The sequence below is a fragment of the Lactuca serriola genome, chromosome 7 (assembly GCF_051521515.1).
Source record: "Lactuca serriola cultivar US96UC23 chromosome 7, Lser_US96UC23_V15, whole genome shotgun sequence".
Lineage (NCBI taxonomy): Eukaryota > Viridiplantae > Streptophyta > Magnoliopsida > Asterales > Asteraceae > Lactuca > Lactuca serriola.
This window is the reverse complement of record NC_136414.1, coordinates 96,169,231-96,176,227: the sequence shown is the minus strand read 5'-3', so window position 1 is coordinate 96,176,227 and position 6,997 is coordinate 96,169,231.

Below are 6,997 nucleotides of genomic sequence, written 5' to 3'. Positions count from 1 at the left end.
TAGAAAATTTGAATTTCAAATCGTTTAATTCCTTTTCATAGTTTGTTACAGGTATTTTAAGTGATTTGAGAATGGATTGTACCTTCTTGATCAACCGATCGCAGTCGTTGATCCTCTCGCTCACAGGTTTAGCAGCAAAACACTTATCTTCCTTCAGATTCGCCTCCTCATACTCGCCTTCGGTTGTGTAGCCCCTCATTTGTGACACTCCAGCTGTCACCATCAAGCATCTCCCAACAGACTCAGTACTCTTTTCTTTCGCCACAAATGCCTTGCCATGTGTGGGTTTACGTACTTCTTCATCTTTAGAGTATGTAGACCAGACCTCTACGCCACCGAACTCATCATCCACAACGTTCTCCTGCACACTCAAAGCATTCATTGAACTTTTAGAGGCTTTCTTCTTTATCTCTTCTAGCTTGCGCATATAGTATGCTTCATCATCTTCACCCTCCTTCTTCTCTGATAGCTTTCTTAACATACAATCTTTGGCAAAGTCGTTTTTGCCATGGCAGAAGTTGCAATCGTATCCGGAGTCTCCTACAAGTTTGCTCTCCTTCTTCTCTTCTTCTTTCTGAGGAGTATTTTTGATCTCCTCTTTCTCCTTTTCTGAGTTATAGCTTCCCTGCCAGTTTTGTTTCTTGGAGATAGGAAACTTTTTGCGAGCAAACCGCTTCGGGTTAGAAACCATCATTGCATACTCTTCGCTTGTCATATCACATTCTGACATCTCTGACTCTTCTTCATCCTCTGCCACATTCTTCGCCTTAGAGAGAAGGGCCAAGGATCCCATACCAGACACCACTTTCTTTTCCTTAGTCACAACACTTTCATGAGACTTGAGAATACCTACCATCTTCGCTAGTGAATAGGTTTTAAATTGCTCGTGAGCCTTCACCATTGATACCACAGCCATTTATTCGGGTCTTAAACCATTCATAAATGTGACCTTTTGCTTGATCACTTCTCTTCCAATATCGTGTTTGATCATCCTACTCAAAAGATGGTTGAAACGATCGAATGCCTGAATAAGTTTTTCATCCGGCTTTTGTTGGAAAGCACCGAACTCAGAGAGCAATAGAGTTTGGATAGAATGCTCTAGGTCTTAATCAGCGGAATACAGCTCTTTAAGTCTATCCCATATCTCTTTATTCATGGGGCATGGGCTTACCAAATGAAAAGTATCATACTGTAAAACAAATCGAATCATTCTCATGGCTTTAACATTACACAGCAACTTATCTTTTTCATCTTGAGGAATCTTCTCCACATCAGTTAAGAGTTTGTTGTACTCCTTTTAAGTCTTAACAGTTGTAATTATACCAGAATGAACATGGGGACCCAAGGTTATCGCTTCCCAAAAAAGATAACCATTGTCTTCGGAACCGACGACGTAGTCCTCAAAGTGATGCGTCCAAACTTCATAATCTTTAGTGATAGAATCGGGATTCTAGTTGTAGATCCAATGCTATTGGAGATATTGATCGAATAGGTTTATGAATCTTCGTGAGACATGAGGACCTTTTTCAGATATCTGCTTAGCATCATACTTGTAAAGATTGAATAGGGTAATATCAAGATCTATGAACAACGTCAATGAAGGAATAACGGCTTAACAGATCCAATAAAAGCGGAAACCTTAAGAAAATTCTTCAAACAGAAGAGACACGTATGATTTACACAGCCTCCTGCTCTGATACCAATTTATAGGAATAATTTTCTCTTAGATCGATAGAATCAAACAGATATCAATAAGATAATAACAAGTAATAGAAAACAATAACACCACCATGAATCAAACGGATGTCGAATGATTAAAACAACAACACCTCAGAAGAGCTCGATGAATGTCACAACTAGAAATTTTTGTGCCTTGTAACTACAACACTTAAGTCAAATTATGAATCAAAGACATAAGAGCATGTATGATGCATACTCTATGACAACAAAATTTCAATCAAACACCCCATGCAAGCATTTCAAGTAGTCAATTTGGAAACCCTAGAAGTTCTTGTTTAAGTCCATTTTGGACTAGGACTTCCTTATTGGGCCCAATGGACCAATAAGCTTCCAATTTGACCATCTTGGGCTTAGAAGTCTTAAATGGGCTCTAATTGGACCCACTTCCATTTATTTCAATATTTTGGGCCATATTAGGCCTAGAATGAAATAAATTAATTATATGAACCATTTTGGGCCATAATTAACCTAATTTAGCCCTAATAGGTCATAAGACTCACATTTATGATTATTTGGACCAAACATCACTTAACATAACCATGAAAAAGGCTTAAGCATACAAGGCCCAAATTCTTTTCTCTTCCTCTCTAATTCTCAGCCCAAGCCCAAAAGGAGAAGAAGAAGTTGACTTTTGCATGACACCTCATCTTTGCATGGAAGATATCTAGGTTATTACACTTCAAACATCCATGCCATCTCATGTTTTCATGCAACTCACTTCAAAAATCACACTTCTCTCCTCTCTCTCTTGCTCTCGGCCGATTCCAAGCACACACACACACATTTCTCTCACAAATCTCTCAAGGAAACTCCCTCCACTCTTCATCAAGTTCTCGAAATTTAGAAGGTTTTTAAAGAAGATATTTCCACAAATTCTTCATCTAAGGTAAGATCATGCTTGGATCTATGATCTAGGTTCTTTGTTTTATCAAAAATTTCTTTCTAATCCATGCAAAATCATGATCACTCTCTTAAAAACCCTCTAATTTCAAAATCATCAAAGGAAGGCTTGTTAGGGCCGAAAACAACATCAAACTCTTTCCAATCTTCTTCAAAACCGAAACTACAACTCAAAGTGAGCTTCATACCCCCTTTCTTTCGGTTTTTATGAGTTTTTATGGGGGAGAATACAAGCAAATGTGTAGATCTATGAGTAATTGTATGTTTTGTGTGATTTTATGCTTGTATGTATGATTTTATGTGTTTTTTGATGATTATGTTAGCCAAAAAGTACCTAAAAACCGAGACCTATAACATGAGGAATGAAATAAACATAACTTACACCATTTTACACTAATCAAGTCAAGAAAAATAGTTCATTTGGTTAGGATGAACATAATTGGACATAAAACCCATTTTTGGGCTTAAATTGTCAAAAATACAAAACTAAGGGCCGAAAACGACAAATGATAATTTCTGAAGGTTGAAAAGGGTCCAAACAGTTTCTAATATAATTTTTCTGAATATCAACATTTTTGAGGGGCTTAAAATGTAAATTTTGAACATAATGGGCTAAAATGGGCTTTTCTGCCCAATAAGCCCCAATTTGCAAGATTTTTGAAATTGAGGGGCTGGAAATGCAACTTTCTGTAAAACAGGGGATTACAAGTGTATTAAAACCAATTCAAAGGTCAAAAATGTTTTTCAAATTAAAAAGGGATCAAAAAATGCAAAAATTTTCCATTTTGGGCCAAAACTGTAAAGGTTGCGAAAATCGGGGTTCCAACCGAGAAAACTCCATTTTTGAAGGACTTAAGCTGTTTATCAAGTCAATTTGGGCTGAAAATGTCTTTTCAATAAGTTTTGATACTAAAGTGTCAAAAAAATGGTTTAAGGACAAAAATGGAAATTCTTTTATATAAAGGACTAAAAGTGTAAATTTTATCCAAGAAGGGTCGTGAAAAGGTAAACTCTTACTTTTAAACAAATAAATCCCTTAAGATAAAATACGAGAACCACAACTACCGGCAAAACGTAATAACAAATACACTTTCAACACCAATATCGTTACCAAACGAATTGATTCGGTCTCGAATCAATAACAAATCAAAAATCAATAAACAATAGTACTTCAATAAACAAAAGAAATCTACGAGGAGTCAATATTCAATCTTTGGGCTTGAAAGTTTCAAATCGTGCTTGTTGGGCCTTGCTAGCCCAATAACATGATCTTTAGGCCCGAAGGGAACGCGCTTACATGTTATTGGGCCTTCTATGACCTAATTCCATGTAAAAGGACTTTCAATAGCTCTATTGTGTTGTTGGGCCCCAAGGGTCCATTGGTACTGCTAATGAAGTCGAGAAGTCAAATGCGAGTCGGGCCAAGCGCCTTTCGCATTCCCGATAGCCTTGAACAACTTATGGAAATAAAGGGGGCTTCATACCCTCCTTTCTCCTCGGTTGTGGGGCTATGAGAAGTCAGGGTGGTTGGATTAAGTGAGTAGTACGGACGACGCCTAAGGGATCGTTTGTAATTACTAGTTATAAACTAGTCATTTTCATTAATGCGTGATTATAACAACTCACAACCCATAATTAATCCAATGTCACCTGGGTAATCAAAAACAATCGTCGTTTCGGTATAATAATAAATAAGAGACGTAATTTTATGTATTGGGAAAACATCGGGTTTTCCCGGGAAGTTCAACACTTTTACCTATGTGACGTATACAAAGTTTAACAATTATACATGTTTACAAAAATCGACAAGCATACTTACGGATCTTCACACTTTTTCTTATATACCATACTCTTTTCAGAAAATATCGGATTTTCTGGGTTTTCAAACTTCACAAAAATCATTTTTTCCACAACATTACTTATGAACTCACCAACATTTCATATGTTGACGTTTTTCCAAAATACTTGTATTCTCAGGTAACAGGTAAACCGAAGAATATGTATCTAGTGATGTCATGTTGTTCGCTTAAATTAGTATCGAACGGTTTATGTTATGGAAATGTAATGTTTAAAACAATGTACTGAATGTAAACAATATCACTTGTAATATTTCAATGCATGGTGATGAATGATGTTATGATTCATGTATAATCATTGTGATGGTATTCAGTTAAGTCACAATAGCCCTCGGACGTTTCCGCCGTCTGGTTCGGGGGTGTGACAATGAAGAACTTCTACTTTAGAGGTGTGCTAGGGTTACAATACTTGTCAAAAGAAATATTCAAGAAGCGTAATTAATATAACGCATGCATGCATTATGAATACTAAACCCTAAAAACAGAACACGACTGGACAAGCCCAAACCTTGATTACAAATGGACCGAACTAACGAAGCCCAATGGCGTAACCCATATACTCAACATGTATTGATTTCCTTGTTTCGGTATCCTCCTTGGACTCACTTCTTCTGCTTTATTTCCTTAGCTCCTAGTTTCATCATTAGTTTGTGTTCGATGATTCCTCGATCGACCCCCACCATGTTTGTGGGCATCCAAGAGAACACATGTTTATACTTCTACAACAGCTGAACCAACGCTTGCCTCGTTTTTGCAGGGAGAGTCGTTCCCACGTTCACTCGCTAGTTTGGGTATTCATTGTTAATTACCTCTCCCCCCATTTGACGGGTCTGGCCTCAGTCTCTTGGCTTCAGCTGAGATGTCTCTTGGTTGCATGATCTCGTAGCATTTGAGCTCCCTTGGGGGAGTGGCTAGGATTGTCCCCGGTCCCTGGTTTGTGCTGAATTTCACTATCCCATGGATTGTTGATGAGATTGCTCCGGACTTTAGTAGGGCCGTTCGTCCCAATATGACATTGTGTTTTGACGGATGTCGTATGACCACAAAATGCACCAAGGCAACCCGTTGCTTGGTTTTGTCTTGGTTGGTTAATGTATACGCTAAGTGAATCATACCTAAGGGCCACAAGCTGAGTCCTGTGAATCCTATGAGTTGGCCTGCGGTTGGCCGCAGGCCTTCCTTCCACATGTTCGGTAGCAGCCGAAAACAATGCTCATAGATGATGTCTGCAGAACTTCCCGTATCGACGTATACTCGATGAATGATGACATCTCAAATGGATCCTTGGATGACGAGGGTTTTTTCCCCGCTCCATGTCACGCCTGTGTTTCTGGGCTTGTCATTAATGTTGATATAATAGTCTAGGTTAACCTTAGTAACTCGTTTTGAAATAATAAAAGTATATTATTTGAGTGTTATGTGTTTTTTGCTTAATTGTGTGTTTTAATTTAATTAAGAATAAAAATAAGCGTCAAAATGAAATGTTAGATAAAGCCGATATCTATGGATAATGTTGTAGTAGTTGAAACGAGGTTTCCGAATATATAAAGAATGCCGAAATCCGAGTTATAACGAAGACGTTATGACCTGTCGAAGTTTCGCGACAAAATTGAATGACGTAAAAAGTGAATTTACGTTAGAGCGATATTTATCCCCAGTGATCTAAACAAATGTTGTAGAGTTCGTTAAACCGAGAGCGTGCATAAAAAGAATGCCCAAATCTGACTTCGTATGAGGAAGTTATGATTTTTCTAAGTTTCAGCTTAGCAGTATGTAGCCCGAAACTCGAATTCGAGATCGAATGATTGTTGGTCGAAACAATCTAAACGAGAATCAAAGATCTCGTTGATAGTAGTGCAATGGTGAAAAGACAGACGAAAACGGACGTCAGATGAAGAAGTTATAAATTTATAACGGAGTTTTCCTGGCCCGGCCTACTAAAAATAAATAATAAAAATAAAGTCAAAATTAGCCGACGAAGTCTAAACGAAAGTTGTAGAGCGTAGTCTTACCTACGCGTGGATATAAAAAACGTCGAAAACGGAGTTTGTATGAAGAAGATATGAATTTTTGAAGTTTTTAAATAATTAATATTTATTATTTAATCTTTAATTCGGATGGATATCCGAAGGAGTCACCGATCTGATCCAAACTACGACCAGCGTACACCGAAGCGTGACCCGCCTCGCACTCGAGTGCTCCGATGACACATGCAATGACGATTTTCGAAGCGTACGCCCCGCGTACTGAGCATTACGCCAAACGTAATGCTAGGCTTCAGCCTCTATAAAAGGGCATGCGAGGGCAGCCGATCCTTTTGCTCAATTTCTCTTCTCTCTCTCTCTCCCAAATTTCCTCGTTTTGCGTACAACTTATATCCCGAAGCCCCGGTGTCATTCTCGAGCCCCAAAGCAAGTCCCGAAGCCCCGAAGATCCTGAGAAGTGAGATTCCCGAGACGAAGCTCTGCCCGCGAGAAGCCTGGTTTTTGTGAAGATCTTCT